The following is an 18,635-nucleotide window of genomic DNA, read 5'->3' on the forward strand; positions in this document are numbered from 1 at the left end:
TTTGGGTTACAGTGAGGGTTATGTTTAGGGTGACGGTTACGGTTAGGCTTAGGGTTCGGTTGAGGGTGAGGTTTAGGGTTAGCTTTAGGGTAAAGTTTATGGTGAGGGTGAGGTTTAGGGATAGGGATAGGCTGAGGTTTAGGGTTATATTTAGGGTTAGGGGTAGGGCGAGTTTGAGGTTTAGGGTTAGAGTTCGGGTTACGGTGAGGGTTAGGGTGAGGTTTACGGTTAGAGTTAGGGTTAGGGGGAGGGTTATGGTGAGGGTTAGGTTTAGGGTGAGTGCTAGGTTGAGGGTGAGAGTAAGGATTAGTGTTAGGCTTAGGCTTATGGTTAGGCTGAGGGTGAGGTTGAGGGTGAGGTTAGGGTTAGGGTGAGGTTAGGGGTACGGTTAGGTTGAAGGTTAGCATGAGTTTTAGGTGTAGGGTGAAGGTTAAGGTGAGGGTGATGGTAAGGGTAATGTTGAGGATTACGCTGAGGGTCAGGGTAAAGATAAGGTTGAGGGTTAGGGTTAGGGTGAGGGTTAAGTTAAGGTTGAGGGTTAGGGGTTGGGGTGAGGGTGAGGGTTAGATTGAGGTTTAGGGTTAGGGTTAGTGAGAGGTTTAGGGTGATGATGAGGGTTAAGGTTAGGGTGAGGGTTACGGTTAGAATTAGGGTTAGGATGAGGACTAGGGTGAGGGTGATGGTTAGGGTTAGGTTGGGGTTAGAGTGAGTTTTAGGGTTAGGGTGAGGGTTAGGGTTAGTGTGAGTGTTAGTGTTATGGTTAGGGTTAGTGTTAGGGTGAGGGTAAGTGTTAGGGTGAGGGTTAGGGTTAGGTTTAGGGATACTGTTATTGTTAGGTTTATGGTTACATTGAGGGTGAGGGTGAGGGTGAGTGTTAGGGTTAGAGTTAGGGTGAGGTTTACGTTTATTATTACGGGTAGAGTTATGGTGAGGGTGAGGTTTTGGGTTCGAGTTAGGCTTAGGGTGAGGGTTAGTGTGAGGATTAGGGTTAGGGTTAGTGTTAGGTTAGGGTTAGGGTGAGGGTTAGTGTGACCGTTAGGGTTAGAGGGAGGGTTAGGGTTAGGATTAGGGTTAGGGTGAGGTTGAGTGTTTGGGTTAGGATTAGGTTTAGAGTTAGGCTTAGAGTTAGGCTGAGGCTGAGGTTGAATGTGAGGGTGAGGGTTAGGTTTAGGGTAAGGCTGAGGGTTAGGAAGAGGGTTAGGGTTAGGACTAGGGTTAGTGTGAGGGTCAGTGTGTGGGTTAGGGTTAGGTTTAGATTTATGCGTCGGGTTAGGCTGAGGCTGAGGTTGAGGGTGAGGGTTAGGGTTAGTGTGAGGCTTAGGGTTAGGGATAGGGTTAGGTTTAGGATTAGGGTTAGGTTGAGGGTCAGTGTGAGTTTTAGGGTTAGAGTTAGGGTTAGGCTTAGGGTTAGGATTAGGTTTAGGTTTAGGGTTTGGTTTAGGGTGAGGGGTAGGGTGAGGATTAGGGTTAGTGTTAGTGTTAGGGTTAGGGTTAGAGTTACGGTGAGGCTGAGGTTGTGGGTGAGGGTTAGGGTTAGGGTTTGGGTGAGGTTTAGAGTTAGGGTTGGAGATAAGGTTAGGGTGAGGGTGATGTTTAGGGTTAGAGTTAGGGTTAGTGTTAGGATTGGGCTTAGGGTTAGGCTGAGGGTGAGAGTGGGGGTGAGGATTAGTGATAGGGTTAGGGTTAGAGTTAGATTTAGGGTTAGGGTTAGGGTTATTGTTAGTGTTATGTCTAAGGTTAAGTTTGCATTGAGGGTGAGGCTGAGGGTGAGGTTTATGGTTAGGGTTAGGTTTAGGGTTAGGGTTAATGTTAGTTTTAGTGTTAGTGTTAGGGTTACAGTTATGGTGAAAGTGAGCGTGAGGGTGAGGGTTAGGGTTAGGGTGAGATTTAGGGTTAGATTTATGTTGAGGGTGAGTTTTAGGTGTAGAGTGAGGGTTAGTGGGAGGGTTAGGGTGAGGGTTAGGTTTAGGGTTAGTGTTAGTCTTAGGGTGAGGGTGAGGATTAGGTTGAGGTTTAGGGATAGGGTTAGGTTTACGATTAGTGTTAGGGTGAGGGTGAATGTGAGGTTTAGGATTAGGTTTAGGCTTAGGCTTATGGTTAGAATTAGGATGAGCGTGAGTGTTAGGGTTAGGGTTAGATTGAGGTTTAGGGTTAGCGTGTGGGTTAGGGTTAGTGTGTTAGTGTTAGGGTTTGGTTTAGTGTTAGGCTTAGGGGGAGGTTTAGGGTCAGGTTTAGGGTTAGGGTTAATATTAGGGTTAGAGTTAGTTTAAGGGTTAGGTTTAAGGTGAGGGTGAGGGTGAGTGTTAGGTTTAGGCTTAGGCTTAGGCTGAGGGTGAGGGTGTGGGTCAGGATTAGTTTTCGTGTGATGGTTAGGATTAGGTTTAGGGTGAGGGTTAGGGTGAGGTCTAGGGTGAGAGTGAGGGTTAGGGTTAGGGTTAGAATGAGGTTTAGGATTAAGGTGAGGGTTAAGGTTAGTGTGAGTGTTAGTGTTAGGTTTATGTTTAGTGTTACGTTTAGGGGGAGTGTTAGGGTCAGGCTTAGGGTTAGGGTTAGTGTTAGGGTTATGGTTAGGGTGATGGTTAGGGTTACGGTTAGCTTGAAGGTTAAGATGAGGTTTAGGGATAGGGTGAGGGTTAGGGTAAGGGTGATGGTAAGGGTAAATTTGAGGGTTACGCTGAGGGTGAGGGTTAGGATAAGTGTGAAGGTTACGGTTAGGGTGAGGGTTAGGTTAAAGTTGAGGGTTAGGTACTAGGGTGAGGGTTAGATTGAGGAGTAGGGTAAGTGTTGTTGTTTAGGGTGAGGATGAGGGTTAGGGTTAGGTGAGGGTAAGGGTTAGAATTAGGGTTGGGGTGAGGGCTAGGTTGAGGGTGAGGGTTAGGTTTAGGGTTAGGGTGAGGTTTAGGCTTAGGGTGATGTTTTGGGTTAGTGTAAGGGTTAGTGTTAGGGTTAAGGTTAGTGTTATGGTGAGGGTAAGTTTTAGGGTGAGGGTTATAGTTAGGGTGAGGGTTAGGGTTAGGGTTAGGGTTAGGGTGAGGTATAGGTTTAGGATTAGGGTTAGAGTTAGGGTTAGGGTTTGGGTGAGGTTTAGGGTTAGATTTAGGCTTAGGGTGAGGGTTAGTGTTAGGTTTGGGTTAGGGTAAGGGTCAGTGTGAGGGTTATGGTTAGAGTTCGGATAGCGTTAGAATAGGGTTAGGGTGAGGTTTAGTGTGTGGGTCAGGGTTAGGTTTAGGGTTAGTCTTAGCGTTACGCTGAGGGTGAGGTTGAGGGTGAGGTTAGGGGTTAGGGTGAGGGTTAGGATTAGGGTTAGTGTGAGTGTTAGGATGAGGGTTAGGGTTATGATTACGGTTAGAGTGAGGGCAAGGGTGAGGGTGAAGTTTACGGTTAGGGTTAGGGTGCGGTTGTGGGTTAGGGTTCGGGTGAGGGTGAGGTTTAGTGTTAGAGTTAGGGTTAGGGTGAGGGTTAGGGTTATGGTTAGTGTTAGGTTTAGGGATAGGGTGAGTCTTAGGTTTAGGGTGAGTGTTATGGTTATGGTTAGGATTAGAATTATGGTTAGGTTGAGGGTGAGTGTGTGGGTTGGGGTAAGGGTTTGGCTTAGGGTTAGGTTGAGCGTGAGGGTTAGGTTTAAGGTGAGGGTGAGTGTGAGGGTTAGGTTTAGTGTTAGTGTTAGTGTGAGGTTTAGTGTGAGGGTTATTGTTAAAGTTAGGGTGTGGGAGAGGGTTAGGGTTAGGGTGATGCTTAGGTTTACGGTCAGGGAGAGGGTTAGCATGAGGGTGAGTTTTAGTGTGAGGGTTAGAGTGAGGGAGACAGTAAGGGTAAAGTTGAGGGTTAGACTGAAAGTGAGGATTACTGTAAATGTGAGGGTTAGGGTTAGGGTGAGGGTTAGGGTTAGGGTTAGGGTGAGGGTGTGGTTTAGTTTGAGGATTAGTTTTAGGGTTAGTGTGAGGTTTAATGTGAGGATGAGAGTTAGGGTTAGGGTGAGGGCTAGGGTGAGGGTGAGGGTTAGGATTTGGGTTAGGGTGAGTGTGAGAGTTAGGGTGAGTGTTAGGGTTAGGGTGAGGGTTAGTGTGAGGGTTAGTGTTAAAGTTAGGGTGTGGGTGAGGGTTAGGGTTAGGGTGATGCTTAGGGTTATGGTCAGGGAGAGGGTTAGCATTAGGGTGAGAGTTAGTGTGAGGGTTAGGGTGAGGATGACAGTAAGGGTAAAGTTGAGGGTTAGGCTGAGAGTGAGGATTACAGTAAATGTGAGGATTAGGGTTACGGTTATGGTGCGGGTTAGGGTTAGGGGTAGTGTGAGGGTGAGGGTAAGATTGAGGATTAGTGTTAAGGTGAGGTTTAGGGTGAGGATGAGTGTATGGTTAGGGTTAGGGTTATTGTTAGTGTTATGGTTACAGTTAAGTTCGCAGTGAGGGTGAGGCTGAGGGTGAGGTTTATGGTTATGGTTGGGTTTAGGGTTAGGGTTAGGGTTAGTATTATTTTTAGGGTTAGGGTTAGATTTACAGTGAGGGTGAGGGTGAGGGTTAGGTTTAGGGTGAAGTTTATGGTGAGGTTTAGGGTTAGGGTTAGGTTGAGGGTGAGTTTTAGAGTTTGAATTTGGTTTATTGTGAGGGATAGCGTGAGAGGTAGGGTTAGGGTTAGAGTTAGTGTTAGGGTGAGGGTGAGGGTTAGGTTGAGGTTTAGGGATAGGCTTAGGGTTAGAATTAGGGTGTGGGTGAGCATGAGTGTGAGGGTTAGGTTTAGGTTTATGCTTAGGTTTAGGTTGAAGGTGAAGGTAGGTGTGAGGGTTATGGTTACAGTGAGGGTGAGGATTACAGTTGGGGTGAGGGTTAAGATTTGGGTTCGGATTAAGGTGAGGGTGAGGGTTAGGTTAGGGTGATGGTTAGGGTTAGGATTAGGGTTAGGGTGAGGGCTAGGGTGAGGGTGAGGATTAGGGTTAGGGTTAGGGTTAGGCTTAGGGTTAGGCTGAGGTAGAGGTTGAGGATGCGGGTTATGGTTAGGGTGATTGTTAGTGTTACCGTTAGGTTGAAGGTTAGCATGAGATTTAGTGATAAGGTGAGGGTTAGAGTGAGGGTGATGGTAAGGGTATAGTTGAGTGTTAGGCTGAGAGTGAGAATTAAAATAAGGGTGAGGGTTAGGTTTAGGGTGAGGCTTAGGGTAAGGGTGAGGGTTGGGGGTTATGCTGAGGGTGAGGGTTAGATTGAGGATTAGGGTTAGGTTTATGGTGAGGATGAGGGTTAGGGTTATGGTGAGGGTTAAGGTTAGAATTAGGTTTAGGTTGAGAGCTAGGGAGAGGGTGAGGGTTAGGGTTAGTGTTAGGGTTAGGATGAGTTTTAGGATTAGGGTGAGGTTTAAGGTTAATGTGAGGGTTAGTGTTAGGGTTAGAGTTAGTGTTAGGGTGAGGGTAAGTGTTAGGGTGAGGTTTAGGGTTCGGATGAGGTTTATATTTAGGGTGAGGGTTAGGGTTAGGGTTATTGTTATTGTTAGGTTTAGGGTTACATTGAGGGTGAGGGTGAGGGTTAGGTTTAGGATTAGGGTTAGGGTCAGTTTTAGGGTTAGGATTAGGGTTAGAGTTAGGGTTATGGTGAGGGTGAGGTTTCGCATTAGAGTTGGGCTTAGGGTGAGTGTTAGTGTGAGGGTTAGGGTTAGGGTTAGTTTTAGGTTAGGGTTAGGGTGAGGGTTAGTTTGAGGGTTAGGGTTAGAGTGATAGTTAGCATTAGTATTAGGGTGAGGGTGAGTGTTTGGGATAGGGTTAGGTTTAGTGTTAGGCTTAGGGTTAGGCTGAGGGTGAGGTTGAGGGTGAGAATTAGGGTTAGGGTGAGGGTTAGATTTAGGGTTACATTGAGGGTTAGGATGAGGTTTAGGGTTAGGATGAGGGTTAGGTTGACCGCTGGTGTGAAGTTTATTGTGAGGGATAGGGATAGGGTTAGGTTTAGGATTAGGGTTAGGTTGAGGGTGAGTGTGATGTTTAGGCTTAGGGTTAGGGTTAGGCATAGGGTTAGGGTTTGGGTTAGGGTTTGGTTTAGAGTGAGGGTGATGGTGAGGATTAGGATTAGTTTTAGGGTTAGGGTTAGGGTTAGGCTAAGTGTGAGAGGGTGGGGTTGAGGATTAGGGTTAGGGTTAGGTGAGGTTTAGGGTTAGTGTTAGAGATAGGGTTAGGGTGAGGGTAAGGTTTATTGTTAGAGTTAGGGTTATTTTTAGCGTTAGGCTTAGGTTTAGGCTGAGGGTGAGCGTGGGGGTGAGGATTAGGTTTAGGGTTAGGTTTAGGGTTAGAGTTCGGTTTAGGGTTAGGGTTAGGGTTATTGTTAGTGTTATGGTTAGAATTAATTTTGCAGTGAGGGTGAGGCTGAGGGTGAGGTTTATGGTTAGGGTTAGGTTTAGAGTTAGGGTTAGTGTTAGTGTTGTTGTTAGGGTTAAGGTTAGAGTTACGGTTAGGGTGAAGGTGAGGGTGAAGGTTAGGGTTAGGGTGAGTTTTAGGGTGAGGTTTAGGGTTAGGATTAGGTTGTGGGTTAGTGTTATTCTTAGGGTGAGGGTGAGGGTTAGGTTGAGGTTTAGGGATAGGTTTAGGGTTAGGATTAGGTTTAGGGTGAGTGTGAATGTGAGTGTTAGGGTTAGAATTAGGCTTAGGCTTAGGTTTGGGATTATGGTGAGGGTGAGTGTTAAGCTTAGGTTTAGGGTGAGGTTTAGGGTTAGGGTGAGGGTTAGGGTTAGGGTGAGGGTTAGGTTTAGTGTTAGGGTTAGGGGGAGGGTTAGGGTCAGCATTAGGGTTAGGGTTACTCTGAGGGTTAGGGTTAGTATGATGGATAGGTTGAGGTTTAGGGTTAGGGTTAGGGTTAGGTTTAGGATTAGGGTTAGTGTGAGGGTGAGTGTGAGTGTTAGTGTTAGGTTTAGGCTTAGGCTTAGTGTGAGGGTGAGGGTGAGGCTTAGTGTTTGGGTGATGGTTAGGGTTAGGATGAAGGTGAGGGATAGGATCAGGGTTAGGGTTAGGATTAGGTTTAGGGTGAAGGCTAGGGTGAGGTTGAGGGTTAGGTTTAGGGTTAGGGTGAGGTTTAGGCTTAGGGTGAGGTTTAGGGTTAGTGTGAGTGTTACTGTTAGGGTTAAGTTTACTGTTAGGGTTAGGGGGATGGTTAGATTCAGGTTTAGGGTTAGGGTTAGTGTTAGAATTAGGGCTAGGGTGATGGTTAGGGTTATGGTTAGTTGAAAGTTAGGATGCTGTTTAGGGATAGTGTGAGGGTTAGGGTGTGGGTGATGGTCAGTTTAAAGTTGAGGGTTAGGCTGAGGGTGAGGGTTAAGATAAGGGTGAGGGTTACGGTTAGGGTGAGGGTTAGGGTAAGGGTGAGGGTTAGGGATTAGGGTGAGGGTGAGGGTTAGATTGAGGATTAGGGTTTGGGTTAGTGTGTGGTTTAGGGTGAACATGAGGGTTAGGGTTAGTTGAGGGTAAGTGATCGAATTAGGAATAGGGTGAGGGCTTGGGTTAGGGTGAGGGTTAGGGTTAGTGTGAGGTTTAGCGTTAGGGTTAGGGTTAGTGTTAGGGTGAGGGTAAGTGTTAGGTTGAGGGTTAGGGTGAGGGTGAGGATTATAGTTAGGGTGAGGGTTAGTGTTAGGGTTAGGGTTTTTCTTAATTTTAGGTTTAGGGTTATGTTTATGGTGAGGGTGAGGGTGAGGGTGAGGGTTAGGGTTAGGGTTAGGGTGAGGTTTAGAGTTAGGATTAGGTTAGTGTTATGATTAGTGTGAGGGTGAGGTTTAAGGTTAGATTTAGGCTTAGGGTGAGTGTTAGGGTTAGGGTTAGTGTTAGGTTAGGGTTAGGGTGAGTGTGTGGGTTAGGGTTAGGTTTAGGTTTAGGCTAAGTGTTAGGCTGAGAGTGAGGTTGAGGGTGAAGTTTAGGGTTAGGGTGAGGGTTAGGATTACGGTTAGGGTGAGATTTATGATGACGGTTAGGGTTAGGATTAGGATTAGAGTGATGGCTAGGGTGAGGGTGAGGTTTAGGTTTAGGGTTAGGGTGAGGTGTAGTGTGAGGTTTAGGGTGAGGTTGAGTGTTAGAGTTAGGGTTAGGGTGAGGGTTAGGGATCGGGTTAGTGTTAGGGTTAGGGTTAGGGTGAGTGATAGTGTTAGGGTGATGTTATGGTTATGTTTAGGATTAGGATTAGGGTTAGGGTGAGGGTGAGTGTGTGGGTTAAGGTTAATTTTAGTGTTAGGCTTAGGGTTAGGCAGAGGGTGAGGTTGAGGCTGAGGGTTAAGTTTAGTGTGAGCCTTTGGGTTACAGTGAGGGTTATGTTTAGGGTGACGGTTACGATTAGGTTTGGGGTTAGGTTGAGGGCTACGTTGAGTGTGAGGTTTAGGGTTAGGGTTAGGATGAGGTTTAGGGTTATAGTTAGGTTTAGGTTTAGGGCGAGTGTGAGGTTTAGGGTTAGAGTTAGGGTTAGGGTGAGGGTTAGGGTGAGGTATAAGGTTAGAGTTAGGGTTATGGGGGAGGGTTAGGTTGAGGGTTAGGTTTAGGGTGAGGGCTAGTTTGAGGGTGAGGGTTAGGGTTAGTGTTAGTCTTAGGCTTATGTTTAGGCTGAGTGTGAGTTTGAGGGTGAGGGTCAGGGTTAGGGTGAGGTTAGGGTTATGGTTAGGTTGAAGGTTAGCCTGAGGTTTAGGGATAGGGTGAGGGATAGGTTGTTGGTGATGGTAAGGGTAAAGTTGAAGGTTAGGCTGAGGGTCAGGGTAAAGATAAGGGTGAGGGTTACGGTTAGGATGAGGGTTAGGTTAATGGTGAGGGTTAGGGGTTAGGGTGAGTGTGAGTGTTAGATTGAGGATTAGGGTTAGGTTTCGTGTGAGGTTTAGGGTGAGGATGATGTTAGGGTTAGGGTGAGGGTTAGGGTTAGAATTAGGGTTAGGATGAGGGCTAGGCTGAGGGTGAGGGTGAGGGTAAGGTTAGGGTTATGGTGAGTTTTAGGGTTAGGGTGAGGGTTAGGTTTAGTGTGCGGGTTAGTGTTATGGTTGGGTTAGTGTTAGGGTGAGGGTAAGTGTTAGAGTGAGGGTTAGGGTTAGGGTGAGGGTTATAGTTAGGGTGAGGGTTAGGTTTAGGGTTAGGGTTAGGGTTATTGTGAATTTTAGGTTTAGGGCTACATTCAGGGTGAGGGTGAGTGTGAGGGTTAGGGTTAGAGTTAGGGTGAGGTTTAGGTTTAGGATTAGGGGTAGAGTTAGGGTTAGGGTGAGGGTGAGGTTTAGGGTTAGAGTTAGGCTTAATGTGACGGTTAGTGTGAGGATTAGTGTTAAGGTTAGTCTTAGGTTAGGGTTAGGGTGAGGTTTATTGTGAGGGTAAGGGTTAGAGGGACTGTTAGGGTTAGGATTAGGGTTAGGGTGAGGTTGAGTGTGTGGGTTAGGGTTAGGTTTAAAGTTAGGCTTAGGGTTAGGCTGAGGCTGAGGCTAAAGGTGAGGGATAGGGTTAGGTTAGGGTTAGGTTTAGGGTAAGGTTGAGGGTTAGGATGAGGGTTAGGGTTAGGATTATGGTTAGGGTGAGGGTGAAACTGTGGGTTATGGTGAGGTTTAGTGTTAGGGTTAGGGTTAGAGTTAGGGTTATGGTGAGGGTGAGGTTTAGGGGTACAGTTGGGGTTAGGGTGAGGGTTAGGGTTAGCGTGAGTGTTAGGGTGGTAGTGAAGGTAAGAGTAAATGTTATTGTTGGCCTGAGGGTGAGAGTTACTGTAAGGCTGAGGGTTAGTGTTAGGGTGAGGGTTAGGTTTAGGGGTAGTGTGAGGGTGAGGTTTAGATTGAGAATTAGTGTTAGGATTAGGGTGAGGTTTAGGGTGAGGATTAGGGTTAGGGTTAGGGTTATTGTTAGTGTTATGGTTAGGGTTAAGTTTGCGATGAGGGTGAGGCTGAGGGTGAGGTTTATGGTTAGGGTTAGGTTTAGGGTTAGGGTTTGGGTTAGTGTTATTGTTAAGGTTAGGGTTAGTGGTACAGTGAGGGTGAGGTGAGTGTGAGGGTTAGGTTGAGGGTTAGGTTTAGGATTAGGTTGAGGGTGAAGATAGGTGTGAGTGTTAGCGTTATGGTGAGGGTGAGGATTAGGTTTAGGGTGAGGTTTAGGATTTGGGTTAGGATTAAGTTGAGGGTGAGGGTTAGGGATAGGGTGAGGGTTAGCATTAGGATTAGGGTTAGGGTGAGGGTCAGGGTTAGGATTAGAGTTAGGGTTAGGGTTATTGTTAATATTATGGTTAAGGACACCTTTGCAGTGATGGTGAGGCTGAGGGTGATGTTTAGGGTTAGGATTACGGTTAGGGTTAGATTTAGGGTTAGGATTAGTGTTATTGTTAAGCTTATGGTTAGAGTTATGGTGAGGGTGAGGGTGAGGGTGAGGGTGAGGGTTCGGCTTAGGGTGAGGTATAGGGTTAGGGTTAGTGTGAGGTTTAGGGTGAGGATGAGAGTTAGCGTTAGGTTGAGGGCTAGGTTGAGGTTGAGGGTAAGGGTTAAGGTGAGGTTTAGGGTTAGGGCTATGGTTAGCGTTAGTGTGAGGGTTAGTGTTAGGGGAAGAGAGTGTTAGGGTGAGGGTTAGGGTTAGGGTTAGAGTTAGGATTAGGGAAAGGGTTACGGTGAGGGTTAAGGTGAGGGATAGGTGGAGGTTTAGGGTTAGGGTTGGGGTTAGGTTTAGGATTAGGATTAGGGTGAGGGTGACTGTGAGGGTTAGGGTTAGGCTTCGGCTTTGGCTTAGGGTTAGGCTGAGGGTGTGGGTGGGGGTGAGGATTAGTTTTTGGGTGATGGTTAGGGTTACGATTAGGGTGAGGGTTAGGATGAGGGTTAGGGTTAGGATTAGTGTTAGAGTGAGGGCTAGAGTGAGGGTGAGGGTGAGGGTTAGGGTTAGGGTTAGGCTTAGGGTTAGGCTGAGGGTGATGTTGAGGGTGAGGGTTAAGGTTATGGTGATGGTTAGGGTTACAGTTAGGTTGAAGGTTAGCATGAGGTTTAGGGGTAGGTTGAGTGTTAGAGTGAGGATGAGGGTAAGGGTAAAGTTTAGGGTTAGGCTGAGAGGGAGGGTTAAGTTAAGGGTGAGGGTTAGGGTTAGGGTAAGCGTGAGGGTTAGGGTTTTTTGTGAGGGTGAGGGTTAAATTGAGGATTAGGGTTAGGTTTAGTGTGAGGTTTAGGGTGAGGATGAGGGTTAGGGTTAGGGTGAGGGTTAGGGTTAGGGTTAGTGTTATTGTTATGGTTAGGGTTAGAGTTATGGTGAGGGTGAGGTTGCGGTTCCGGGTTAGGGTTAGGGTGAGGATGAGGTTTAGGGTTAGAGTTAGGCTTAATGTGAGGGTTAGTGTGAGGATTAGTGTTAAGGTTAGTCTTAGGTTAGGGTTAGAGTGAGGTTTATTGTGAGGGTAAGGGTTAGAGGGACTGTTAGGGTTAGGATTATGGTAGGGTGAGGTTGAGTGTGTGGATTAGGGTTAGGTTTAAAGTTAGGCTTAGGGTTAGGCTGAGGCTGAGGCTGAAGGTGAGGGATAGGTTTAGGTTAGGGTTAGGTTTAGGGTAAGGTTGAGGGTTAGGATGAGGGTTAGGGTTAGGATTAGGGTTAGGGTGAGGGTGAGTCCGTGGGTTATGGTGCGGTTTAGTGTTAGGGTTAGGGTTAGAGTTAGGGTTATGGTGAGGGTGAGGTTTAGGGGTACAGTGGGGTTAGGGTGAGGGTTAGGGTGAGGGTTAGGGTTAGCGTGATTGTTAGGGTGGTGGTGAAGGTAAGAGTAAATTTTAGGGTTCGGCTGAGGGTGAGAGTTACTGTAAGGCTGAGGGTTAGAGTTAGGGTGAGGGTTAGGTTTAGGGGTAGAGTGTGGGTGAGGTTTAGATTGAGGATTAGTGTTAGGATTAGGGTGAGGTTTAGGGTGAGGATTAGGGTTAGGGTTAGGGTTATTGTTAGTGTTATGGTTAGGGTTAAGTTTGCAATGAGGGTGAGGCTGAGGGTGAGGTTTATGGTTAGGGTTAGGTTTAGGTTTAGTGTTTGGGTTAGTGTTATTGTGAAGGTTAGGGTTAGAGTTACAGTGAGGGTGAGGTGAGGGTTAGGGTTAGGTTGAGGTTTACGGTGAGGTTTAGGGTTAGGGTTAGGTTGAGGGTGAGGTTTAGGTTTCGGGGGAGGGTTAGGGTGAGGGGTAGGGTTAGGGTTAGTGTTAGTCTTAGTGTGAGGGTGAGGGTTAGGTTGATGTTTTGGAATAGGCTTAGGGTTAGAATTATCGGTTAGGTTAAGGGTGAGTGTGAGGGTTAGGTTGAGGATTAGGTTTAGGATTAGGTTGAGGATGAAGATAGGTGTGAGTGTTAGGGTTATGGTGAGGGTGAGGATTAGGTTTAGGGTGAGGTTTAGCATTTGGGTTAGGACTAAGTTGAGGGTGAAGGTTAGGGTTAGGGTGAGGGTTAGCATTAGGATTAGGGTTAGGGTGAGGGTGAGGGTTAGGATTAGAGTTAGGGTTAGGGTTATTGTTAATGTTATGGTTAAGGTTACCTTTGCAGTGATGGTGAGGCTGAGGGTGATATTTAGGGTTAGGATTAGTGTTATTGTTAAGCTTATGGTTAGAGTTATGGTGAGGGTGAGGGTGAGGGTGAGGGTGAGGGTGAGGGTTCGGCTTAGGGTGAGGTTTAGGATTAGGGTTAGTGTGAGGTTTAGGGTGAGGATGAGGGTTAGGGTTAGGTTGAGGCCTAGGTTGAGGGTGAGGATAAGGGGTTAGGTTGAGGTTTAGGGTTAGGGTTATGGTTAGTGTTAGTGTGAGGGTTAGTGTTAGGGGGAGAGAGTGTTAGGATGAGGGTTAGGGTTAGGGTTAGAGTTAGGATTAGGGAAAGGGTTACGGTGAGGGTTAAGGTGAGGGATAGGTGGAGGTTTAGGGTTAGGGTTGGGGTTAGGTTTAGGATTAGGGTTAGGGTGAGGGTGACTGTGAGGGTTAGGGTTAGGCTTCGGCTTAGGCTTAGGGTTAGGCTGAGGGTGAGTGTGGGGTGAGGATTAGTTTTTGGGTGATGGTTAGGGTTATGATTAGGGTGAGGGTTAGGATGAGGGTTAGGGTTAGGATTAGTGTTAGGGTGAGGGCTAGAGTGAGGGTGAGGGTGAGCGTTAGGGTCAGGCTTAGGCTTAGGGTTAGGCTGAGTGTGACGTTGAGGGTGAGGGTTAGGGTTATGGTGATGGTTAGGGTTACAGTTAGGTTGAAGGTTAGCATGAGGTTTAGGGATAGGGTGAGGGTTAGAGTGAGGGTGATGGTAAGTGTAAAGTTGAGGGTTACGCTGAGGGGGAGGGTTAAGATAAGGGTGAGGGTTAGGGTTAGGGTGAGGGTTAGTGTAAGGTTGAGGGTTAGGGTTTATTGTGAGGATGAGGGTTAGATTGAGGATTAGGGTTAGGTTTAGTGTGAGGTTTAGGGTGAGGATGAGGGTTAGGTTTAGGGTGAGGTTTAGGGTTAGGGTTAGTGTTATTGTTAGGGTTAGGTTTAGAGTTACGGTGAGAGTGAGGTTGCGGGTCCGGGTTAGGGTTAGGGTTAGGGTGAGGTTTTGTGTTAGGGTTGGAGATAGGGTTAGGTTCAGGGTGATGTTCAGGTTTAGAGTTCGGGTTAGTTTTAGTGTTGGGCTTAGGGTTAGGCTGAGGGTGAGAGTGGGGGTGAGGATTAGGGTTGGGTTTAGGGTTAGGGTTAGAGTTAGCGATAGGGTTTGGGTCGGGATTAGGGTTAGGGTGAAGGTGAGGGTGAGTGTTAGGTTTAGGTTTAGGCTTAGGCTGAGGATGAGGGTGGGGGTGAGGATTAGTTTTCGTTGAGGATTAGTGTGAGGTTTAGGGTTAGAATTAGGGTTAGGGTGAGGTCTAGGGTTAGTGTTAGTGTTAGGGCTAGGGTTAGGCTGAGGGTGAGTGTGATTGTGAGGGGTAGGGTTAGGGTTAGGCATAGGATTAGGCTGAGGGTGAGGGTGAGGGTGAGGTTTAGTGTGAGGGTTAGGGTAAGGGTGAAAGTAAGGGTCAAGTTGAGGGTTAGGCTGAGAGTGAGGATTACGGTAAATGTGAGTGTTAGTGTTAGGGTGAGGATTAGAGTTAGGGTTAGGGTGAGGGTGTGGTTTAGATTGAGGATGAGTTTTAGGGTTAGTGTGAGGTTTAGGGTGAGGATGAGGGTTAGGGTTAGGGTGAGGGTGAGGGTTAGGGTTAGGGTTAGGGTGAGTGTTACGGTTAGGGTGATGGTTAGGGTTAGTGTGAGGGTTAGTGTAAGAGTTAGGGTTAGTGTTAGTGTGAGGGTAAGTGTTGTTCGGGTTAGGGTTCGGGTGAGGGTTATGGTTAGAATGAGGGTTAGGGATAGGGTTAGGGTTATTGTTAGGGTTAGTGTTCGTGTTAGGATGAGGGTTAGGGTTAGCATGAGGTTTAGGGTGAGGACAAGGGTGAGGGTGAAGTTTAGGGTTTCAGTCAGGCTTAGATTTAGGGTTAGGCTGAGGCTGAGGGTGAGGTTGAGGGTTAGGGTTAGCGTGATGGTTAGGGTTACAGTTAGGCTTAGGGTTAGCATGAGTGTTAGGGTTAGGGTTAGGGTTAGGCTGAGGGTGACTGTAAGGGTAAAGGTGATTATTAGGGTGAGGGTGAGGGTTAGGGTGAGGATTAGGGTAAGGGTTAAGATGGGGTTGAGGGTTAGATTGTGGATTAGTGTTATGGTTAGTGTGTGGTTTAGGGTGAGGATGAGGGTTAGGGTTAGGGTGAGGACTAGGGTGAGGTTGAGGGTTAGGGATAGAGTTAGGTTGAAGTTTAGGTTTAAGGTGATTTTTAGGGTTAGTGTGAGGGTAAGTGTTAGGATTAGTGTTACTGTTAGGGTGAGGGTAAGTGTTAGCATGAGGGTTAAGCTTAGGGTGAGGGTTATGGTTAGGTTTAGGCTTAGTGTTAAGGTTAGGGTTATTGTTAGGGTTAGGTTTAGGGTTACGGATCCTGTGATGGTGAGGGTGAGGGTGAGGGTTGGGGTTAGGGTTAGTGCTGGGGTTAGGGTTAGGGTGAGGGTTACGTTGAGTTTTAGGGTTAGGTTTAGAGTTAGGTTTAGGATTAGGGTTATGGTGTGGGTGAGTGTGAGGGTTAGGGTTAGGGTTAGGCTTAGGCTTAGGGTTAGGCTGAGGGTGAGGGCGGGAATGAGGATTAGCTTTAGGGTGATGGTTAGGTTTAGGGTTAGGTTTAGGGTTATGGTTAGGGTTAGGATTAGGGTTAGGGTGTGGGCTAGGGTGAGGGTGAGGGTTAGGCTGAGAGTTAGGCTGAGTCTGAAGGTGAGAGTGAGGGATAGGGTTAGGTTGAGTTTTAGGGTTAGGGTTAGGGTGAGTTTGAGGTTAAGAATGAGGATTAGTTTTAGGGTTAGTGTGAGGTTTAGGGTGAGGATGAGGGTTAGGTTTAGGGTGAGGACTAGGGTGACATGAGGGTTAGGGTTAGGGTGAGGCTTAGGATGAGGTGTAGGGTTAGGATTAGGGTTAGGGTGAGCGCTAGGGTGATGGTTAGTGTGAGGGTTAGGATTAGGGATAGGGATAGGTTTAGGATTAGGTTTAGATTGAGGGTGAATGTGAGGGTTAGGTTTAGGGTTAGGGTTAGGTTTAGGGTTAGGGTGAGTGTTAGGGTTAGTGTGAATATTAGGGTTATGGTGAGGGTTATGGTTATGGTGAGGGTTAGAGTTAGGTTTAGGGTTAGGGTTAGGGTGAGGTTTAGGGTGAGGATGAGGTTTAGGGTTAGGGTTAGGGTGTGGTTTAGGGTTATGTTTAGGGTTATTGTTAGGGCGATGGTGAGGGATAGGGTTAGAGTTAGTGTTAGGTGAGGGTTAGGTGAGGGTTAGGGTTAGTGTTAGTGTTAGGGGTAGGGTTAGGATGAAGGTTAGGGTGAGGGTGAGGGTTAGGGTAAGCGTTAGGATTAGGATTAGGGTTAAGGTGAGGGTGAGTGTGAGGGTTAGTGTTAGGGTTAGGGTTAGGTTTAGGATTAGGTTTAGGGTGAGGGTGAGGGTTAGGGTTAGGGTTATGTTTAGAGTGAGGGTTAGGGTGAGGGTTATGGTGAGGGTAAGGGTTAGGATTACCATTAGGGTATGTGCTAGGATGAGCAATAGGGTTAAGGTTAGGGTTAGGGTGAGGGTTAGGGTTAGGGTTAGGGTGAGGCTTAGGATGAGGTGTAGGGTTAGGATTAGGGTTAGGGTGAGCGCTAGGGTGATGGTTAATGTGAGGGTTAGGGTTAGGGATAGGGATAGGTTTAGGATTAGGTTTAGATTGAGGGTGAATGTGAGGTTTAGGTTTAGGGTTAGGTTTAGGCTTAGGGTTAGGGAGAGTGTTAAGGTTAGTGTGAATGTTAGGGTTAAGGTGAGGGTTATGGTTATGGTGAGGGTTAGAGTTAGGTTTAGGGTTAGGGTTAGGGTGAGGTTTAGGGTGAGGATGAGGTTTAGGGTTAGTGTTAGGGTGTGGTTTAGGGTTATGGTTAGGGTTATTGTTAGGGCGATGGTGAGGGTTAGGGTTAGAGTTAGGGTTAGGTGAGGGTTAGGGTGAGGGTTAGGGTTAGTGTTAGTGTTAGGGGTAGGGTTAGGATGAAGGTTAGGGTGAGGGTGTGGGTTAGGGTAAGGGTTAGGATTAGGATTAGGGTTAAGGTGAGGGTGAGTGTTAGGGTTAGTGTTAGGTTTAGGATTAGGGTTAGGGTGAGGATGAGGGTTAGGGTTAGGGTTATGTTTAGAGTGAGCTTTAGAGTGAGGGTTATGGTGAGAGTAAGTGTTAGGATTAACGTTAGGTTATGTGCTAGGATGAGCAATAGGGTTAGGGCTAGGGTTAGGGTGAAGGTTAGGTTGAGGGTTAGGGTTAGGGTTAGTTTTAAGTTTAGGGTTGGTGTTAGGTTTAGGATTAGGGTTACGGTGACTGTGAGTGTAACAGTTAGGGTTAGGGTTAGTTTTAGGCTTAGGGTTAGGCTGAGGCTGAGCGTGAGGGTGAGGGTTAGATTTAGGCTGAGTTTTTGGTTTAGTGTTAGAGTGAGGGTTAGGGTGAGGGTTAGGGTTAGAATTAGGGTTAGTGTATGTCCTTGGGTGAGGGTTAGCCTAACACTAACGTTTAGGTTTAGTGTGAGGTTTAGCTTTAGGGTTATGATCAGGATTAGGGTTAGTGTGAGTGTTTGGGTTAAGGTTAGAGTTACGGTGAGGGTGAGGTTTAAGTTTAGGTTTAGGGTTATGGTTATTGTTAGGGTTAGGGTTAGGGTTAAGGTTAAGGTAAGGGTGAGGGTTAGGGTGATGTTGAGTGTTAGGATTAGGGTTAGGATTAGGTTTAGTGTTAGGGTGAAGGTGAGGTTTAGGGTTATTGTTAGGGTTAGGGTTAGGTTTAGTGTGAGTGTTAGGGTTAGTTTAGTGCTATGGTTAGGTTTATGGTGAGGGCTAGTGTGAGGGTGAGGGTATTGTTAGGGTTATGCTTAGGCTTACGGTTAAGCTGAGGGTGAGGGTTAGGGTTAGGCTTAGGCTTAGGGTTAGGCTGAGGTTGAGTGTGAGGATTAGGGTTAGGGTTTGGGTTAGGGTTAGGCTTAGTGCCAGGCGGAGGGTGAGGGTGAGGGTGAGGGTGAGGGTTATCTTTAGGGTCAGGGTCAGGATTAGTTTTAGGGTTAGCGTTACGGTGCGGGTTAGTGTGAGGTTTAGGGTTAGTGTTACGGTTACGGTGAGGGTGAGAGTGAGTGTGAGGGTTAGAGTTAGGTTTAGTGTTATTTTTAGTGTTATGGTTAGGTTTAAATTTACAGTGAGGGTGAGGATGAGGGTGAGGGTTAGGTTTAGGTTTAGGGTGAAGTTTAGGTTAGGGTTAGGGTAAGGGTTAGGGTGAGGGTTTGGGTAAGGGTTACGGTTACGGTAAGGGTGAGTGTTAGGGTTAGGGTGAGGGTTAGTGTGATTGTTAGGGTTAGAGTTAGGGTGAGGGTTTGGATGAAGTTGATGGTTAGGGTCTGGATTAGCTTTAGGGTTAGGATTTGGATTAGATTTAGTGTTAGATTGAGTGCTTGGGTTAGGCTTAGGTTTAGGGTTAGGCTTAGTGTTAAGCTGAGGGTGAGGGTGAGGGTGAGGTTTAGGGTTAGGGTTTGGGTTAGGTTTAGCGTTTGGGTGAGAGTTAGGGTTCGGGTTACGTTTAGGTTTAGGGTGAGGGTTAGGGTCAGGGTTATGGTGAGGTTGAGGGTTAGGGTTAGGTTGATGGTTAGTGTTAGGATTATGGTTAGGGTGAGGGTTCCGGTTAGGATTAGGGTGAGAGTTAGGATGAGGATTAGGGTTAGGATTAGTGTTATTGTGAGAGCTAGAGTGAGGGTGAGGGTTAAGGTTAGTGTTAGAGTGAGGTTTAGGGTTAGGGTGAGGGTTAGGGTTATGTTGAGTGTGAAGGTTAGGGTTAGGTTGAGGATTAGGATTAGGTCTAGTTTTAAGGTGAAGGTGAATGTTAGCATTAGGGTCCGGGTTAGGATTAGGGTTAGGATGAGTGCTAGTTTGAGGCTGAGTGTTAGGGTTAGGTTTACAGTGAGGTTTAGGGTTATGTTTAGTTTTAGGGTGAGGGTTAGGGTGAGTGTCACGGTGAGGGTCAGGGTTAGGGTTAGGGTGCGGGTTAGAACTTGGTTTAGGGTTAGGATGTGGGTTAGTTTTAGGGTTAGGGTGAGGGTTAGTATGAGGGTTAGGGTTACAATTTGGGTTAGGGTGAGGGCTTGGTTGAGGGTGAGGTTAAGTGTTAGGGTTAGGGTGAGGGTTAGG

The sequence above is a fragment of the Dipodomys merriami genome, unplaced genomic scaffold, assembly GCF_024711535.1.
Source record: "Dipodomys merriami isolate MVZ:Mamm:240054 unplaced genomic scaffold, mDipMer1.0.p SCAF_126, whole genome shotgun sequence".
Taxonomy (NCBI): domain Eukaryota; kingdom Metazoa; phylum Chordata; class Mammalia; order Rodentia; family Heteromyidae; genus Dipodomys; species Dipodomys merriami.